Source organism: Lissotriton helveticus, chromosome 1_1, assembly GCF_964261635.1.
Source record: "Lissotriton helveticus chromosome 1_1, aLisHel1.1, whole genome shotgun sequence".
Classification (NCBI taxonomy): Eukaryota; Metazoa; Chordata; class Amphibia; order Caudata; family Salamandridae; genus Lissotriton; species Lissotriton helveticus.
In genome coordinates this window covers 1605488351-1605509788 of record NC_136057.1, presented here as the reverse complement: position 1 = coordinate 1605509788, position 21438 = coordinate 1605488351, and the positions used below count along the sequence as shown (strand labels likewise).

Here is a 21438-nt window from a genome sequence, read left to right as displayed (position 1 = left end):
TGACCGGGATAATCGCGTGAACTGCCGGTGGAGGAGCGGGCAAAGAATGAGGAATCAATCGGGCGGGCAGTGATAGCCCTGTCTGTGCAACGATCAGCGAGAAGGCAATTTTCTATAGCGCGAACATTACCCAAAGGTGTCAGAGCGCTTTACAAAAGAACCAGTTGCGATACATAAGGAGTTAGGACCACATGAGTTACACAAAAGACACAAACAGGAAAAAAATTGCAAATGTACAAGTTGCAAAGTCCCTCAAGGAAGAGATACAAATGGATAAACTCTAAGAATCACATAGGGATGGTAGTGAGTATAAAGGTCTACTACATATACTAGTGGTTAGAGGTATCTCTATATACACATATATACAAATAGTAGATTTTCTCAATGTTTGTGCGCTCTTGCTCTAAAGTCAGAATCCCGCCACTGCTTCTTGTATTTGTATATTATCTCAAACACCCCGAATTCCCTAAGTGAGCACTTAGTACCACTTTATAAATTTAAAGAATAATTATAAATATAAAAGGCAATGAAAGGCACAGAAATGCACACAATGCATCACTTAAGGAAAAGGTAATCTTTTTGGTCTTGCTGTGCAGTGAGGTACCACAAATAGGGAAATGAAAGAATAAGGAGGGTGAATAGTGATCCCCGGCTCCCTCCTAAGGTTATATTCCTTCCAAAGAGTTGGGGATGGGCTACTTTCAGCTGGGAAATTGCTGGCCAATGAGGTGTCCTCTGCTCCCTCCTAAGATTCTATTCCCTTCAAAAGAGCTGGGGATGGGCTACTTTCAGCTGGGAAATTGCTGGCCAATGAGGTGTCCTCCTGCGAGTGCAGGGAATGGAAGAGCGGATGTGGTTTACAACAATGTCCTCGCTATAGCTACATTGTAATTGATGCAGTACATATTATTCAATTGGAGCCTGAACTGTATTCTTTTTTGTAGCAACTTGACTACGCCCACTAGGTCTCCCTGCAGGTCGGAAATGTTAGTCAGGGTAGACTGTATCTACGTAAATTCTACGTACAAGAAGCTTGGTCGCCGTTAGTCTTGGAATCGATGTTGTTGCTCTCCTGCCGTCCTTGGTTCCAGTAATCTGTTCCATTTTGTGGATTTCGCCAAGCAGAGCTTAGGGTTGTAGTGAAAGAAGAGGTTTCCTTGCATTATCGTCATCCGGTGTTTGCTCCAGTCCCAGAGTTGTTGCAGGTTCTGGTTATCCTGAGCGTAGAAGGAGTAGTTCCCAAACTCAAGGGTCTCCCCTCTGATCACGTGCAGACTCCGGAAGAAGGACAGGGACGCCAAGGCGTAGGAACGTTTGATCATCAGGAAACCAGTGATTTCTTCAATTAATCCGAGGCTAGCCTCCAGCTCTGATGCAATGTTGCTCCCTCCGCGGATGTTGATGGTCAGGCTTCCGTTGATGATGGTGCAGCCGTGCAGCTCCTGCGCGGCTGTCACTGAATCGATGACTTTCACAGAATGCACCTTGTCGTCCTGGTACAGGTTGCAGACCTTGGGGCAAAGGCCGTCGCATGGCGAGCAGTTCAAGTTGGTGGAGTTCATAGTGTACCCGGACGGGCACTCAGGAAGGCACTCGTTCTTGTGGATGACATACTGGTGGCAGTCAGGCTTACGAAGGTTCTTGCACTTGTTGTGAAGGTCCTGGCAGTAGCTAAACGGCACACAGCGCCACCCCTTGAACTTGTAGGTGTTCGGCGGGCACTTCTCCATGCACTCGCCATTGTACTGGAAGTTGAGGCAAGCCACGCACTTCTTGGGGTCATTGGGCTCGTAGCAATTCCCCAAACACTGACTGTGGCAACACTGGTTATCCGAGGTGCACCCATGCGATTTGCATTCTGATGGACACATTTGTTGACAGTGGTCTTGAGTCCAGCAGCGATCCAGGTACAAGTTGTTCAAGATGGTGGTGGGGCAGTAGGTTTTCCCCTTAATGGCACCGGGACACACGTCTCGATTCTTTCACATCCTTGTTAGAATAAATTAAGTTGCCCTCAACGGATTCGAGAACACGAGTCCAATCGATGGTGGAGATGTAGCAAAGCTCGTCGTTCTTCTCGATGCGCCCTATACAAGTCAGGTCCCGGGCCGGCAGCCAATCACAGCGCGGCCCGGGGAATGACGTAATGGGGGTGTCCCGGGCCGGCAGCCAATCACAGCGCGGCCCGGGGAAGGACGTCAGGGGGTTGTCCCGGGCCGACCGGCGGTGATTTTCACGCGGCAACAAATAAGGGGTGGGCTCCCTCGAAATAAATAAATAAAACTGGACTAAGCAAATTAAAAGAAGCGCTCCTCAGCGTGGACCTCGGCGAGAGGGAGGGTGTGGGGGGCGGGACTTAAAAAAAGAGACAAACGCCCCCGAATCGCGTCGTGACGGGGGAAAGAGTAATTGACAACCATCTCTTCCAATGGCTAGCCTCCATTTATGGAGCTAGCCAATGGAAGAGAAGGCGGGACAAAGCCCCACACTGTAAGATCATAAGATTTCGCCCTGCGCGAGCACTGCTGCGCAGTGCTACGGACAGGCGAAACCTAAAACAACGTTTCCTGAATGTTACATCCTAGTGCCTGCCTAAAAAAGCAAATTGACTGAAGGAGTCACATGTGATAATGGATTCCTAATGAACAAACTCTTACCCTAAGAGGGATAGGCTCACTTGCCCGCTGACATTGTTCCGATTACCATTGTACCTCCATTTGATACGGCTCTTCTTTACTGTATACTGTGACCCCTCCCTCCTATCCCCTCCCATCCCATGCCCTCCCATCCCATCCCCTCCCATTCCCCCCTCACCCCCCCCCCCTCGTTGCCTGTTTACACCTGTTTTTGTATTACCCTCCTGGATGCAATTGTCCTGTAATCTGCAACCATTTCTGTTTTTTTTTCTCTGTCCTACTTGATGTGGATATTGCATTTATGTCCTTCCTCCCATCATATTGTAAAGCACTCTGATATCCCTCGGGATTTTGTTCACGCTATATAAAACGTTATAAATAACATAAAATAAAATGGGCCTCCTAGTAGTTCTGTACAAAGTAAAAATACAAAAAGATATTTGTTTGTTCTTGTTGGCTTTGTTCTTGGAGGCAGTCAACTGTTGCTCAGCCAAATGGTGAAAGAGGAGATTTGCCCGTCCGGTACAGATGCTAGAAAAACATGTTACTCTGTACACATTGTGCACTTTGTGAATCTTGACGCATAATAGTGATGTTAAAGCTGTCTGTTCAAGACCTGAATGAAACTGCATATCCAAATGACCATAAACTGCCCCACTGAAGCACCCAACGCAGTGGTTCTTAACCACATCGATGCTATGCATTTTCCCGCTGTGTGCTGGAAACAACAAAAACACATGTTCCATGACGAGCTGGGCTCGTCATCAGCGTAGCAGGAGGCTACCTCATGACGAGCCCAGGTCGTCATGAGCGTGGAAGGGGTTAACATGTGGTCCTTGGACCCCTAAAGCCTATTCAGGGGAAACTGCTTAGAAAATTAAATAATATTAACATATTAATAAAGTGCATATATATAAAGAAGCAAAAAAGTACAATATAAATTATCACACTTTACGTAAATGTGAAGGAATTTGAAATTGGGGGATAAAAGTTAAGTTAGTTTCCTCAGTCTGATTGATTTCGAAGCAGTGCAAGTGCGTGCAACAGAATATAGAATGGACGATGAGTGGTCTCAATTGAACTTAGAAAAAGCTCCTACCTTCCTATTAACAGCTTGATTTTTTTTTTTTTGTGAATTAAATATTTCAGCATTTGTTAATTTGTTTGATGAAGGTTTGTTACTGTATTTTTGTGTGTATTGTTTTGCAGTTCAAATAATCGAAAATGCATCGCCCGGGGTCCTCCGCTTCCAGTAATGACTCAGTGGGGGTCCATAGATGCCAATAATGATTAAGTGGGAGTCCCTGAGTAACACTAATGATTTAGTTGGGGTCCACAGAAATCAAAAGCTTAATAAACACTGACCAAACATGTTCACAAGATCAGTTAAAGGATTAGGTTTTACTGATGTTTTTTACACCAACTTTTATAAAACAATGCAGATTATAAGGTCTCCTAAAATCCCACAGATATTCCATACATCAGGAATGCAATTTAATTTACTTCTGTGATTAAATCATATAAATGAATTCCTAAAAGTTACATCAATGCATAGACAGAATAACAATTACATTTGGCACATTTCACTTTCGCTTAATCAGTCATTCTTTTCCTGGAAACTTTCATGAACAAAGGTTTTTTTTTTTTTTTAAATGACATGTCTTGGCAACCGCTGATTGCACATCAAGCATCACAGTAGGCATAATAAGTATCTAAAGGGATTTATTAATAGATTACCCATGCCCTTGTTTTAAAATTAGGGAGTTGCCAGAGTGTTCATGCTGGAGTGAATGGCAGACATTTTCACTTTCCAAAACTGTATGCCCATCATAATGAAAGCCCGTTGATCATGCAGCTCAACCTGTCCACAGAGACAAAAAAATTCACAGCTGGCACTAGTGCTCCAGAGCCGCGCACTGGAACACTTTCATGTACCTCACCTGCAGTACTTGTGAGACACCCTGAGATTATCCAATGATGCCACTGCAAAAGTGAGGCCCCTCAGCTGAAGGATGGGTGAGGTGGTGCTGAAGCCTCTGTGCCAAGCAGAAGTTAGCACTTGTATCTGCTTGAGACATTTAGCCGCAGATTCCTTACCTTTGAATCGCCCAGGAGTCAGTCTGGATCTGGAAAATTTTTCTTCGAGCATTACCCCTGCGCGCCAGTAGGTGGGTTCAGGTTTGTGTGACGTCATCTGCATCATCCACAGGGAAGTTACGTCCAAGTCACCTATATAGGTGCGACCGCGGTGCGTTGACGTCAGTTCTTTTCGTTCCGTGCCATTCAAGCGCTGAGCCGTGAAGGGCGCTACCTTTTTTTAAAAACTTTTTGTCGACCCTTTTTTGGTGTCTAGGTATACCATGTCTAGAAAGACTTCAGGGTTCAAACCATGCGGCGCCTGTCAGCGTGCCTTGTCAGTGACGGACCTGCATTTGGTTTGCCTCTGGTGTCTGGAGCACGACTCAGTCATACTCCGAAGGCTTTAAGAGAGCGGTCCCTAAGGCTGCTTGCGTCCCGGCAGGTGACACTGCATCACTTGACTCCTCAGAGGTCCCGGTCGAGAGGAATATCCTGGCACCGCTCCGAGAGTCCCAAGTGCACTTTGTCCCATTCAAAATCATCAGAACATTCAGGTAAGAAGCGCAAGAAGCACAAGAAGTCATAGTGTGCTTTGACTTCTCCCAGTCTGTCGGCCAACGTGACAGAGGGAGCCATGGTGTTCAAGGCCTTGTTCTGCTGAACCTGAGCCTAGGTCGGCTCCGCACCTCCCCAATTATCCGGAAGCAGGAGTGACCCCTACCCAACTAAGAGAATTTTAGGGGCCAGGTGTCTAATTTTTGGGTGGCCTGACTCCTCCAGCATGCCTTCAGGCCTTACAGGGTCAGAGAGGGCTCCATCAGGTTCCATGCCGGCAGCACCAATGCCAATTCCCCCCCGCCAGCCCCCCCCGTTATCTGGATCCAGAAATGGTTCCAGACTGACGTTGGTTGTGCCACTGTGACCTTTCCTGACGCTAGTGCTCCCGACGGCCCCCACCGGCAATGTCTGCCCCATTCTGATTCCCGATGTACCGGAGCTAGTACTGCATTGCCAGACGCCAAACCCAGCTTCGACAGGACCTACAGGTCCTACCTAGGTCATTTATTTTGCCCTGTTCTCGAGGGCTAGGAGTGGGTGAAGATTGGGAGAGTTGCTGGACCTTTTGGAAGACTAGCTTGGAGAGGAAATGGATTGGCATGCTTTCTCCCCTACCTGGGCTATGGAGGAGGGAGCTTCTTGTACTATGGTGGTGTGCAGAGCAGCTGAGGGCCTTGGACTTGAGCTTCCTTCTGTGGCAGTCAAGCCTAACATCTTGACGGAATCCTGCACCCTGGAGGTTCATCCTTGGAACCCTTACTCCCATTTATTGAAGCGCTCACGGACATCCTACTGGGAACCTGGTCTAAGTCCAGCACAAGGCTTCTTGTGAATGGGCCAATTGTCTGCCATCGCCACCACCTTGCTCCGGGATACCCACATTGCCTCACTACCCACCCTATCCCAGAGACCTCGGTAGTCCAGACATCTACTTCCCAAGTCACCTTCCCTTCTGCATCCTTGCATAGGAAATCCAAAAGGCTGGATAGTTGGGGCAAGAAATGTTTTTCTTCCGGCAGCCTTGCATTGCGGTTGGTGAACACCGCATGCTTATTGGACCATTATTCCCACACTCTGTGCGAAACAGTTGCACAAGTACTGCCACATGTTCAGGAGGAGGCCCGGGCTGTCCTTTCCCAAGCAATATCAGATGGGAGAGATGCAGCAAAGTTCGCCATTCGATGTGGTCTAGACACATCTGACTCTCTCGGCAGAGTGATTTAATCGACAGTGGCTGAGAACATCTGGCTTTTCAAGGGATGACCTGCCCTCATTCATTGACATGCACTTTGATGGCACCTGTCTCTTCAGAGACAAGGCAGACACTGTGCTGAAGCTCTTTAAGGACTCTCGGGCTATGCCCAAGTCCTTGGGCCTCTCAATGGCCACACATCCCCAGTCAGCCTTTCGTGGCTACAGAAGGGGATTTCAGCTGCTCCTGCCCTACCCCAGCCACTGAGCTGTGCAAGTTCAGCAAACCCTGCGTGGCTCATTCCGATCACCTGGGTCGGGCGACCAGAGGTTGAGTCAGACCCCCCTCTTGGCAGTTTCAGCCTCCAAACCCTTTTGGTCTCGCCCTTCCAGACCATGGTGGCAGGATCAGCCATCACCTCAACCACTGGCAAACAATCACATTGGACAGGTGGGTCCTCCAGATAGTCCGAAGGGGTTACTCCCTACCCTTCAAGACCCACGCTCTCCATGCCTCCATCCTACGACCCGCTGACTGATGATAATTTAATTTTACTCCCTGAGGGAGCCATAGAGAGGGTTCTGGAGACTGAAGTAGGCTGTTGCTATTCCAGCTACTTTCTGGTCCCAAAAAAAGACAAGGGCCTTAGTTTTATCCTAGACCTATGAGCCCTCAACTACTTTTTGAATAAAGGAAAAAATCAAGATGCTCACCCTAGATAAGGCCCTTTCTGCCCTGGACACAGGAGACTGGTTGGTAGCATTGGACTTGGAGGAGGCCGGTTACCACATTCCGACCTGCCTTCCCGCCCATCGGCACTACCTGTGGTCTATGGTAGGCCACAAGCATTTTCAGTTCACTGTGCTCCCTTTTAGCCTTACCAGAGCCCCTCGGGTGTTCACCAAGATGATGGCGGTGGTCTCAGTTCATCTGCGCACATTAGGGGTGTCAGACTTCCCCCTATCTTGGCGACTAGCTGCATAAGGTGGGCTTGCCCCTGGCTGTCATTTCGCACCTCCAGACTAGGGCGAACCTCCTGCACTCACTGGGGTTCACTATCAATGTGCTGAAATCACACCTGACTCTCTCCGATGCTCCCTTTCATATGAGAAATTCTGGAAATAATGCAGTTTTGGGCTTATCCTCCAGAACAGCGAGTCCATGATATTCAGGCAATGATACTGATGTTTCAGCCTCTTTCCTGGATTTCGGTGAGAATGACTCAGAGGCTGCTGGACCTCATGGCCTCCTGCATCCTGCTAGTGACACATGCCAGATGGCATATGCAGGTTCTGCAGTGGGACCTCAAGTTCCAGTGGGCGCAGCATCAGGGAAATCTCTCCTATATGGTCCAGATCTCGGAGGGGAATGTATGAGACCTGCAGTGGTGGCTGACAAACCACGATTGGCTCAGAGGCAGACCCCTCTCCCTTCCTCAACCAGATCTCCCAGTAGTGATAGATGTGTTTCTTCTGGGAGGGGTGGAGATCAGAGGGCTCTGGCCTCCAGCATATCCAGACTCCACATAAACATGCTGGAGCTCCGAGCGATCCTAATGGCATTGAAAGCCTTTCTACCCTCCATCTTAGGAAGGCTAGTTCAAGTGTTCACAGACAACACCACTGCCATGTTGTACTGCAACCAACAGGGCGGAGTGAGGTTGTGGACTCTTTGTCAAGAGGCCCTGCATCTCTGGGTATGTCTGGAAAAGCAGGGCATATCTCTGATGGTTCAAAACCTGGCAGGTTCCCACCATTACCTGCGGTGTGCAGCATTTTAGCCACCATTTCCATATGGGACCTCAGCTAGCACTGGGTTCGGTTCATACATATTAATAGATGGCTGCCACTGTTTCAGATTAATGCCACACAATACATAATTGACCATGAAGTGCCGTCACCATTGATATCAGTCAAGACGCGCCAGTATTACAACCTTTTTCCCGAACTGGACCCCAAGCTATACTACTACTGGGGTGCATCCTCAACATATTACTAGTTGGCCGCAACTATTACATCGATCACCATAACAACCGCCACATGACCGGCAAGCAGTCCCTCACGAGGCTAGTGTGCCGCCCACGTGTCCCGCCTTGCTCGGGTTGTGGAGATTCCTCCACTGTTTCAGACATATGCCCCATAAAACACTATTATTTATGGACATCAATTGTAGTTCCGTCACCATTGATATTAGTCAGGAAGTGGCATTTTTGCAACCCGTTTTCGTACAGGACCCCAGTTAAATACAAACAGGGGTGCTTCCCAAACATATCACAAGATGGCCGCCACTGTTCGATTCATCACCATAGCAACCGCCACGTGACCAGTAAGCGGTCCATGATGCAGTTGGGGTGCCGCCCACCTGCCGCGCCTTACGCAGGAATTGGAGAGTACTTGAGAGCCACCTCCATGACCGCTCCTGCGCTTTCTGGTTTCGGCGAGACTGGGTAGTTGTATCAGTATACATCCTAACGAGGATAGGTGAGTAATGGGGCACTTGGGGGAGCCGTATGACACAACGTGAGATCCGCTGAGCTGAGTGGGTCCTGGATGGGTTGTGTTCTAGGCTTATGATCTGCACCGGACTACTCGTTACTGTGAGCGGTTTGTGAGGGTCACCCGCTGTGGGCACCCAGCGGGCACATACACGCTGGGATCGGGTAAACTGCACCTCTTTTTCAGAAGGGGTTTTCCCTGATATAGCAGCCGCTGCATGTCCTGCACTGGGCCCATTGTTGCCCCATTCTACTACCATGACGGGGGCAGGATAATGATCACGGGACCTGTCACCTCCCCACGTATTGACACTGACCATGTGTGTTTTTATTAGTGTGCATCCGATACCCTACCAGAGCTTACTGTAATGCATCGTCGCCTCCTACATTTCTAGGACACCACGATACTGGTGTCTAGAGCTCAAGCCGAACACCAAATGGAGTGACACTCTCCTTACAGATAGGTGAGTTACTAGGACTGTCTCTACGTCCCTTGTTGAGGTCACCAGAGCGATTCCATTCTAGTTTTGCATAGCTGGTTTTTAACTCAGTCTTCCCTTTTAATCCTTTTAATTAATTCAACACTGGTAGTGAGATGTTCCACTTCAGTTCAGTATCAGTGCGGACAACAGTAGAGAGGATGTTGTATTTACAGTGACCTTTCTACTATGTTAGTATTGTAGAATTACTAAACTGTGTGACACCACACTTTCCCCCCCCCATTATCTCTTTCATAGGTCACCACTTTAATTGGTGGGACACTGTGCTCGCATTCATGATGCTTGATAGGCAGGAATTTTACCAACCACTTGGTGTAGATAGTGCACCCACTAGGACCTGAAGAAATGCCTAGGATCACATTAGACCACTGTGCATGAAACATGTCGACCATGAGAGCTGAGCCAAGCTCCACTGGACCATAAAGTCAGAGAGCGGCCACTCTAATTGCTTTTAAGAAGGTGGATAGCCCGCCTGAATAAAAGTCTTATTTGGATTATCCAACCTTTTCTAATACCACTCACTTTCACCGCATCTACACCACCTAGACCCCTCACGCCCACAGCACCATACGGCAAGGAACAAAATACCTCCGCTAAAGAGCCTCTTTACGGGTGCCCGTCGGGTATTGCAGGGCCGACCCGACGAGGAGCAGGTCAAAATGAAGCATGACACCTAACTTGCTGGGTTTGTGAGGACTCTAGTTCCGACACGAAGGATCCCCTTCCTCCTACCTCTTTATCACTTTATTCGCCTTGAGGAACTGCATACCTTTTGTGATTAGAGGTTCCCTGAACGCCAGTGCTGCCAAACTCAGCCGTCAATGCCTAGCAGATCATGAGTGACGTCTCCATCCGGAGGTGCGAAATGTCTTTCAGCAGTGGGAAAGAGCCTTGGTTAGCTCTGTTAGTCTCCGCAGAGAATGCACATTGTCAGCAGTTTTGCATGCTGGAGTTTCCAAGATGGCTCTTGCTCAGAGACGCTTTTCATCTTGAGTGGAGCACAGGCCTCATGTTAGCCTTTCTGCCCATACCACTTCAGCCAGAGTTCTCAAGAAGATCAGGAACGACTGGGTCCAAGTCATCCTTGTACCTCCGGACTGGGCACTGAGAGTCTGGTATACCGAGTTTCTGGAAATGAGTATCGATCCTACGATCAGACTGCCTCTTCAGGAGGATCTTCTGTCGCAGCAGTAGGGGAGGATCCTCCACCGAATCGGTCAACTCTACACCTACTTGCGTGGAGATTGAGCGGTGGCAGTTTATAGCTTTTGACCTTCCTCCCAAAGTCTGCAATGTTATTCTGGCAGCCAGGCGCCTCTCCACTAAGACGGTATACATCTGCAGATGGAACAAATTTGTAATATATTGTACAGAAAATGTTATTGACCCTCTGCTTCCCTTTCTGATATTTTGCTTTTTATTTTGAACCTTGCCCAGCTGTGTTCTGCTCTAGGCACCTTGGAAGGGTATCTTTCTGCTTTTTCTGCCTTCCTGATGCTACCAGACCATCCCTCCTTATTTAAATCATGAATTGTACTTAGATTGCTAAAGGTCCTTGTACATGTGTTCCCTCCTGCCCCTTTCATGAAGCTTCAGTGGGGCCTCAGTTTGGTTCCAACTTTTATAATGTGCGCTCCTTTTGAGCCCCTGCATAATTGCCCCCTCTTCTGCTCACCATTAAAACATCCTTCTTAGTGGCAATTACATCTGCCAGGAGGGTGAGTGAGCTGCAGGCTTTATTGTCCAAGCACCACTTTCTGATAATATACCCTGACAAATTGGTGCTTTGCACAAGGGCCTCTTTCCTTCTGAAAGTGGAAAGCCATGAAAATCTACTGACGTCAGCGCGCCGAGGTAGCGCCTACATAGGTGATGCGGACATCACTTCTGGGGCGGACGTCACTTCTGGCTTCGGACAACGCTACTCAGTCACGAGGAGCCGACCAATGCCACCTAACGACATGCAGGGCTATTGCTCAAAGAAAAATCTTCTGGATTCAGTCTAATGCCTGGGAAATTCAAAGGTAAGGAATCTGCAGCTAGATGATGTCTCTACCAGATAAGGCGTTACCGAAGGTAGGCAACCTGTCCATTAGATCCAGGGCACAAGTCATGGTGGATGCGCGTAGACTGCATCGATCCACTTTTCTTTACGGGGTGGACACATTGTGCATTTCCTAAAGGTTGGGCCCCACAGAAATATGCTAAATTTGTTTGTTCTGGTGTAATTTTTAGACACTGGGACTCATTCAGCAGCACCTACAGGTTGTCTGCTTTTGTTATGACCAGCAAAGTTCAGGCGGGAAAGGAGGCTTATCAAATTCCACCTAGGCTCAAAACGGCCGAAGTTAAGGGGCTGTCAGGCCTCATTGTTATTCATTTTTGAGTATCCTGGATGGGAGCAATGGGGAGCCTCACACCTAAAAGCAATGGAGAGAAAGCAAAGGCACACAACTTATCACTTCACAGGTAGTTAAAAAAGGCACCCTTTTGACTGGTTCAGTGCCTGCAAATGGGACATGTGAATGCACTGTAAGAATGTCAGATGTGTTGGTCTGTCCCAGTATTTACACAAATAACAATTTAAATGCCACTGTTTTGTATTATTTCTTTTATAGTGCTAGTCATCCAAATGCAGGGTGTCAAAGCACTTTACATGATATATAGACCGTATGAATTGACAATAAACTGTGTGTTTAAATTAATGTACAGGATGTGTTACAGAAGACAGTGAAGGTTACAAGGTGTAGTAGCCTCATGTCCTTCATAGCTCGCTGTGTTATATTAGAAGGATTTCAATGTATGAACTGCAAGTAACACAAGCATTTGCAGTGCAATAGGTCTAGCATCTTTGAGAGTTTGAGCTATTGGCATTGTAAATGACAATGTCTTTTTGTGGCATGATGTGTAATTCTGTGGTGTGGATGTATGTATGTGGTGTGTTGATTTGAAATGTGATTTGTCGAATTATGTGCTGTGGAATGGAAATGTGTAGAGTTGAATTCTGTGACGTTGAAGTGTGTGTAGTTGAGTGAAACTATGCTGATTGGATTCATGTGGCATGGTGTGGAGTGTATTTGTGTGGATTGTGTTGCCAAGTTTAAAAATGATGAAACATAATTACAAAGAAATATAGCCTTTCATTGCGCACAAATTTACAAAAACGTATATATAGAAAGACTTTTTCAAATATTAAAGTGAATATAAGCAGAGTCAAGGAGGAGAGCGAGAAATAAGAAGGAAGGATGTGTCTGAAGGAAGGATACCGGGAGAAAGTGTGGAAGAGATGTTGGAAGAGAGAGTAAAAGAAGTTAGGAGGTTATGGTGGGCTTGAGGGAAGAAGAAAGTGTGCTGCTGCAGTGGCCCGGACCCACAGCCTCCAGCAGCCGCAAACACAATTCCAGCAGCTGGTCAGCTTCGGGGGCTCCTGCTCTTCAGCCGGCGGTAGAGAGGGCAGCTCCCCCGCCAGAATACAGTGGGCGGAAGGCAAAAACAGGATGCAGTAGCTACTTAAGAGACGAAAACAAACAAAACCAAGATGTGCATGTGAATAGGCTCCCGGGTCTGAGGCACTGATAAAATCAAATGCACGCCATGCCAATAAGATTTAAAGGCCCCAGCACAGGAGTAGGAGGCTCAGGAGAAAATGTAACCGAAAGGGGACCGGGCATGCTGAAGGAGGAGAGGTGTTCACTGCACATGTGAGAAAGCCATCAGCAGCCACAAGAGACAAAAACAAGTCCAAGTAAAAGGAAGCCCAAAACCAAAGTAATATCCTACCAAAAAAGCCCAGCTGACGGTAAACATCGATAATTGCAAAAAAGCGAATAAAATACAACCAACAGAGCAGGAGGCACAGCTTGGGAGTCAACACTAACTCGTCAGTGGCATTAGGAGAAGGTGAGAGGGAAAAATCCTACAGTTAACTATATGGCACCAAAGCTGAATACAGGCAAACAGAGCAGGAAACCAAGAAAAAAATAGTCCCCCAAAGAACAGATAAAGAACCATAGCGTAATGAGAGTAATTAGTTCCTCCGGTGTGGGAGGAACAGAAAAGAAAAAGGAGGGACAAAGAGGCAGGACAAGCATTTTTAAAGGGCACTGATGTAGACAAATGGAAAGCAAAGGCAAGCAGTAGGTGGAGTTGGAACTCCACAAAGCATATGCAATAGGTTGCTAAGCAACAGTGCAAGCACTGTATAGGCTCGACCTAAAAGGATCTGTGTTAAAAGCAGTAACCCACTTACCCATTTACATAAAATAAAAATCTCTCAACTGCGTGTTACATAATGTGCTTTGCAGGAGACCTATTAACAGATCTACTGCCACTTGTCTCCTTGTTGCCAATTTCTTTGTGACAGGGTTTTAAAAAAATGTATAATTTAAGGCCCAAATTTTGCATCAGGGTTGCGTCACTTTTGTGGCACATCCTCGAAACAAAGTCTCATTTGTTAAATATTGTAATGTGCTCAAATGATTTCATGATAGACCTGCTAAACATGTGTGAGGGCTTAAGATCTGTTGAGTACTGAGGGAAGTGATGGTCCCTTTAACTGAAGTTGCATTCTTGGGAGTGGCTAGTTTGGTTGCTAAGAGGTATGTGACAGGTGCATGGAGGCGGATGAGGCCATCATTTATTGGGACCTGGTGAATAGGGATAGACTAGTGCGCTCATCAAGAAAAGCCTGTATTCAAGGTGCGGGGCTGCCCCTCAGAAGCATGTGAGGGTATGGAGTAAATGATGTGATTATTAGGGCATACCAATTTGAAATTTTGATGTTGTACATCCCTCAAAGTAATGGCCACCATGACGTTAATAATGTATTTCCTTCATATTTCCCATTCTGTGCTTTGTTGTTATGCCGTAAAATCTGAATAAAGTTGGTTATTATAAAAAAAAATGATCTGTCGTCATTTTTGTGAGGTCACTGCCTCTGATGCCACTTTCTGTGATGCTGTGTGTGATGTCGCGCGCCATGAGGGCACTTGCCTACTGACTAATTGGCTCCATTTCTTTAGGACTTGTGCACTGATTAGGTCCGTTACTTTGATATGTTCTTTTGTCGAAATATAAGCACGGGAATGAGTTGTCATTTGAACAGCCATCCCTCCACACACAGCAGACACATGACACTTTATGTCCCTTTCCCTCGGACCACCAATCTGATAACAGCAGAAAAGTCAGTGATGAGGCATAGGATCTCTCGCGGCAGAAACATGTCTGCTGCGTCTGCAGGAATGTCAACAGGATAGATATTTTGTCTTTGGGTTGTTTTGCATTTGTGAAATTGAATCTTTAAGCAGGGTGCTTTAAATGGGAATAGTCCAGTTGGCACGTTCCAGGGCAGTGCGTGTTAAGTAGACAAGTAATTCCTGAGTCTGTGGGCGTTCAAGAATGAACATGATCCCTCAGCTCGATAGTTTTGCTTGACTGCAGAGCCTCCATCTGACATCTATCACTGCACTTTTATAGTGCGTGCACTTGGGCTGGTAGTACTGTCTGAGATGTAGAGAAACTCATTTGGTTACTTCCTGCACATCTGTTAGATGGATATATGGTTAGGCATTCTTGGAAGAGAGGGCCATGAAGGTCAGCATAGCTTACCTTTCAGCCGTATGCAACTGCTACAGTAGAGAAGGAAAGAATTGATAATGTTGATACTTTGTTTTTACTACCATTTGTGACAAGATTTTTTAAGTGTCCTTAACAAACATAAGTGAAAATAATTTGGATTTACGTAAACAGTCCCCGCACAGAGACTAACATATTTTCAGAGAGCTTTAGGAGCAAGATAGGGGCACATATGTTGCAGAGAAAAAAAGGCTGGTTCTACTGTGATGTATATGTGTGCATGTGTCGCCCCCCACTCTAAAGTATGTGTAATGACGCTGCAGTGGCCATTTTTGTTTACATCTACTTTACTGCTGCAAGATCGCAGATACCTATCTTTGAGCAGTAGATTAAAAAAAAGTACACGATAGAATAAGGATAATCCCAGTAAAAATGCCATCTGTCAGGTGTCCAAAATAATTTAAAATTTTTAAAAAACAGGGCGAGGGAGAAAGGGAGTAAGTGAACACCACTGAGTGGCAAGAAGTAGCCGAAGTGGTGGGGATGAGAGCGTGATCTGAACAGTACGGGGGAGGGGGAAATGAGGGAAGCAACAGACAAGCTGGGGAAAGCTGTATGAAGACTGTGTGGATGTGAGCTATATCCCATTTCGAATCCAGTGGTATTAGTGGTGCCCTAGTTTCTCTCTCTAAATTTAAGGGGAGTGGGGTGTTGGAGGGGATGGATACTAATAAATCATATGCTCTCTTATGGGTGCTCCAGCAAATAAAAAGAAAAAGAAAGTTAGGTCAAAAAGGCGAGATGTATTGGCTTTGACACTACATTTTTGCGGAATCCGGGGAAGAAGGCGCAATAACACACATGCACATTTATGCATCATGACATTGCTGGCAACGACTTCATTCTGTATACAGACGTGATGCCGTACGCAGGCCCGTGCATCATGTATGTTCACACCTACAAAACAATGCGGGCAACATTTTTTTTCTTTTCCAAAGTCCAAAGTGGCAGATGCATGAAAACGCCTTTTTATTTATTCATTCATTTATTTTAAATGGTGCCTCCCAGCAACAAAAGGCATCTCCCGGGCCCTCCCAAACATTTGAACAAAAAAATATTGTAAGCATTACAAGTGGTGGGGTGGGAACAGTATATAGGAGCGAGTCTGGAGAACAGTCGGGAATGGGTAGAGGAGCAGCATGAACTTTATGCCGAGAGGGAAGTCCGAAAAAAGGCTAGGGTGAGGAAGCAGTTGATGTTATGGGGAAAGAGGGGGCAACACGGAGCATGTGGTGTTGGGAGAAGCTGCACGCAAGCCCTAGCTGGGGGGAGCTTAGGGAGGAGGCAAGTATTGGTGTTTGAGGGAGGTTATCAACACACAAGGGAGAAATCGAGAAAACTCATGCACTCTCAAAGGAAAAAAAATCCGGGATGTGAGGCGTAGAAAGCCTCCAGTAATCCAGTCAAAAGGCTTGTAAAGAAGCTGCGCTCCAGGAGAAGGACAAACACGAAGAGGAAGGAAAGCCATTAATCAAGAAGCAGGCAATTAAGTGGTGGTAAGGCCAACGTATGGTAAGCAGTGGGTTGGCTCTAAGGCCATTGTAAGTTTCTGTTATAGTGCATAAAATGTCCTTAGAGAACAGACAGCAAGTCATAATAATAATAATAATAATAATAATCTTTATTCGGTTTTTTAGCAGCGCAAAACCATGAAAGTTATCGCAACATAAAAAATACACAAGTGTTTATAAAAACAAATATTGTACACACATTTTTTAAAAAATATGACCAGATTCTATACAAATTGTGTTAGTAGTAAGACAATCAAAGATTGCTCCTATGCCTCATAATACTCTTTAGGAAATTAAGTACGTGGTAACAGGTACATTCAGAATCCAACATCTGTAATGCTAACATGGCTGGGCGACATTGTCTATAGCCCCATCTTTTTAATAGAGGGGTTATCCAGATTTTTCGATGGGTGTGGAAAAATTTACAAAACAAAATTGTGTGAATGGTAGACTGTTGGGACAAATCATCACACGGACAGGGGGCCAAGTTAGAGTTCCAATTGTTTTTATCAGGGAAAGTCACTAGTCTGTAAAAGAGATTCAGTCTGAACCTTGTTAGGAACATTTTATCATGTGTTGTAAATTCCAGAGTCAAATAAAGCAGAATTTTCGGGGAATGCTGTATCATATTCGCATGAATCACAGATTTTTTGGTCATCAGCAAAGACAGTCTCAAGGACTCTAGATGGCTCAGCGCGATTTGTTTCAGATCTTTCTTGGATATTTCATTTAATTTTTCTGGAGTAAAATAATACTTTTGTAATCCTAGATCGGTGAAGAAATTTCTGATATATGAGAGCCATACTATTTTATGTGCATGATCCAATTCCATGGAGTCCTGCAAGATGTTTTTGGTCAGCCGGTTGTCATCCGACAGCCAGACGCGCCTCCAGAGTAAAAGTGGCTGGATCTTTATTAAGTCTTCTATATGTGGGATTCCCAATTCCATATGTGAGGCATAGATGGAAGTGCCTTTTGGCGTGGACAAAAGAAATCTCATGAAGATGTTTTCTTCTTTTTGCAGTGAACCAGTAGCTGTGTGTCCCCAAATCCCTGCCCCATATAGGGCGATGGCTTGGCATTTTGCAGCATAAATCTGTAACAATTCTACTGATGGTCTTTTTCCAAGTTTATTTGAGAAGTTCATCAGTGCTAGAATTGCGTGTTTAAAAAGATGTCTCCTGGCCTCAACCGCTGCTTTCCAGTTTAAGCTGTCATCAATCATGATGCCCAAGTATGGATATTGCGAGGTTTTTTCGATTTTTTGGTCTTTTAAATAGATGTTCTTAGTGGCTTTTCGTTTTCCTCCCGCTACCATAACAAATGTTTTTTTTACATTAATATGTAAATCCAGAGCACCCATGAAGTCAGCATACTTAGATAAGGATTTCTGAAGCTCGATCGGAGTGCGTGCTAAAATAACTGCATCATCCGCATAGAGCAGAGCGGGGATCAGGCGATGTTTCAATCTGGGCAGATCCTGCCCCCCCCCCTCAACATAATCTCCTCTAGGCCGTTGGTATACAGAGAGAAGAGGAAGGGGGCTAGGACGCATCCTTGCCTTACTCCGCGCTCTACCCTAAACGCTGCAGTTAACTCTCCTTTTGTCCCATATCTCACTCTTGCTGAGGCTTCGCCATATAGCTCCCTCAGAAAGTCCAGGAGGGGAGGATCAACCCCTAATGTACTCAGCAGTGACCAGAGCTTCGCATGCGACACACAGTCAAACGCAGAGGACAAATCCACGTAAACCATGTAAATTGTCCCTGGCTTTGCATAGATATATTTCGAGACTAGCATGCTTAAATTAAGGGCCTGTTCGACTGTTCCAAAGCCTTCTCTAAATCCAAACTGGTGATCTGAAAGGATATTTTTGTCTCTTGCCCAGTGCTGAAGTTTTTCTAGGACAACTCTGCCGACTACTTTACCTAGGGAGTCAAGCAGCGATATAGGTCGATAACATTTCGTATCCTGACGGTCCCCCTTTTTGAATATAGGGACCATGATGGAACATGACCACGACTCCAGCAGTCCGAGATTCGCTGCTGCTGTGCAGACTCTTGTGAGTATTGGTGCCCAAAGATCAGGAAGGTGTTTAAATAGATCCACTGGGACCCCATCGGGCCGGGTGCTTTGCCGCTCTTGCTCATTGATAGTGCCATTTCGACGTCTTGTAGTTCGAAGTCTATCGGTATTGGAAATACTACGGGTGAAAGATTAAAATTACATTGTTCTGTTAATGATGTTAGTTGAAATATTTTTGAAAAATGGTTCACCCAGGTTTCCTCATCGATGGCAACGTCGATCTGTGGGGTGTTAGAGTCCGTTAGCAAGGGTGACTTAACAATTTTCCAGAATGACTGACTATCTTTCGAGAGTGCACTTTTGTGCAGAGCGTTCCACAAGGACAGTTTCAACTCCTTTTTCCTTGCCCTTCTGGCGTTGTTATAGTTTCGCCGTAGTTGTTGGATCTCTATTTGATCTCTGTTTGCTTTTCCAAGTGCTTTTCTAAGGTTTGTCTGTGCCTTGGTACAGTCATGGTTAAACCAGCCTGCGGTACTTGTTTTGTTTTGTTTGGGTACTCTGGTCAGGAGTATTTTTACTTGTTCTAATATCATCTTAAAATTTTCCAGGATTTGCTTTGGTTCTGTTTGGGGGTCCAGGCATATCATTATGTTGTTATGAGCGGTCTTTAATAACGTGTTAGTGAGGTTGTTAGGATCCACTTTTTCCCATTTTATAGTGTATCCGTTGTTTTTTCCCACTTCAAGCCTATTTTGTGATAGGGTGCTTGCTATTGTTGCCATAAGAGATCTTGGTTGTTTCATCTGTAAGTTCAAGCTTAGAGCAGAGTGGTCGCTTAGGATATTTTCCAAAATGGTAAAATTACTGGTTAGGTCTCTTAGACCTTCTGTAATAATTATATAGTCGACTGTGGTCTCGTGCCCTCTTCCTCGATAGGTAGGTTCTAGTTGGTTATCTGGTGGTAGAGTAGGATTTATTATTAGAAGTTCCAAGTCTGAGAGGATCTTGTTCATAGCTGACCCCGTTCGTGAGTGGAGGAAGTGGACGAGAGGGTTCTCATATTCGTCCATCATTCCACAGGTCTGATTGTTCGGGCAGGGGTGTAAGTTGAAATCCCCTCCCCAAATTATATGAACGTTGCCCTTTCTCTCATAAAGCTGCCGATGGTGAATGATTTTTTCCTGAATTAAAAGAAGGGTGTTTATGAAGTTGGCATCATCTAAATTGTTGTATAGGTTGATTAATATAATGATATGTTTTTTCCCTATTGTGAGAGTGAGCAACTGAAAGTTTGGAAAAGGATCTGCCTCTGATACAATCAGGTCTGTTATTGTGTTCGCTATGTAGGTTGCCAGCCCCCCCCTAGATCTACCCGAGCTGCTTGGGAGGGCAGGAGATGAATATGTCTTATATCCCACAAGATGTATGGGCATCGTGACCCATGTCTCCTGTAAGCATATAACTTTAGCATCCTCCAAAAATCGGGCGGCGGAAACATCCTCTATTTTTGATCGGAGACCTGCAATGTTCCAAAAGATCACCAAGAGCTGTAAGATTTCCTTTTCTGTGTCTGCCATTTTAGGTTGTGATAAAACAGGGGGATCATTAGATATGACCGAGTTTGCATGTAGGGGATTCGGGGATTTGACTCGTGGTCAATCGACCATTTCCAGGCTGTTAAACCGGTTCATGGTCGGTATGCCTTGCCAGTTTAGCCCATATGTGATGTCTCTATAATTGGGTCGGTATGATCGATAGAGCGGTCTGTCCCACAGTGGGTTCCCAGTTTCTGACTCTGTTTTGTGGTCCCGCCGTCTGCCACGGGCCCTCATGTTGTTGATAATTCTGGTTTGTTGACCACCAAGAATTGTCAGGATCACTATATCGCTGAGATATTTTAGGCCCAGCGAACTCTAATTCCCATGGTTGGGGGATTGCTTTTCGCCAGATGTTATCGGATTCATTTGCATAGTTATTATAATATCTTTTTGGGTAGAAATAGGAGAGGGATCTTGTAGCGATCCCTCCAGTTGTATTATTATGTTCCCAGGAACAGATATACTCAGCTATACTAGAATCCTCAAAAGTGATCACTATACAGTCTCCCCGAATGCTTTTTTTCCTATGCCCCACCCAAGGGGTCCTACAAACTGATGTTATCGTGCTTTTCCAGGTTGGCGGAACAGGTCGATTTGTGTTCAGCTAATACTGTACTTTATTTTTCAACGACCAATTGGGTTCCATCCCCTCTCCCGTAAGTTCGGGAACCCCCGTCATCACTACCACATAAGGACATGCCTCAGGTGGCATGTTTAGAGGGTACCTGTTATCAGTAGTCCCTCTTAGAACTCCTTTGTTATTTGTAAAATTTGTCTTTTTGGTGGCAGGAGTTTTGGGGGCCGGTGTGTTTGTGGTTGGCGTATTTACTTTAGATGTATTTAGTATGGTATTGGTCTGCGGGGGAATTGTAAGGACCTTGGGGGTGGGTTTTTGTGCAGGGGGAGCCTTTGGTGCTATAGGGGCCTTTGCTGTGGGTTGCTGTTTGGGCGGCAGGCTAAGGTTACAGGTTTCTTATGTGTAGACAATGTGGCCGAGGTGTTTGTCCCTGCTTTTGGCGGTCCCTGTAAAGGGGTTGCCTTGGGGCAACTAGCGATTTTAATCAATTGAACCTCTATGTTAAGCAGTCTGGTCTCTATTGGGCGAATATAGGAATCTAGGAGGGAAGCTATCTCCTTTATTAGCCTTGATGCTTCTCTTTCCTTGCTCGTTGTTAGTGGGGGGGGGGGGATTCTGAGATGGTGTTGTCGTG

At 45.9% G+C, this 21438-nt stretch overlaps 1 protein-coding gene and 1 pseudogene across 5 annotated transcripts in view; one reads left to right on the top strand and one right to left on the bottom strand.

The window, feature by feature from the left end:
• The window catches only part of LOC144829111 (cyclic AMP-dependent transcription factor ATF-7-like), a 741502-nt gene that overhangs the window by 175687 nt on the left and 544377 nt on the right, over positions 1–21438 (top strand). The gene's annotated exons all lie outside the window — the stretch shown is intronic.
• On the bottom strand, positions 1019–8252 carry LOC144764728 (insulin receptor pseudogene; annotated as a pseudogene).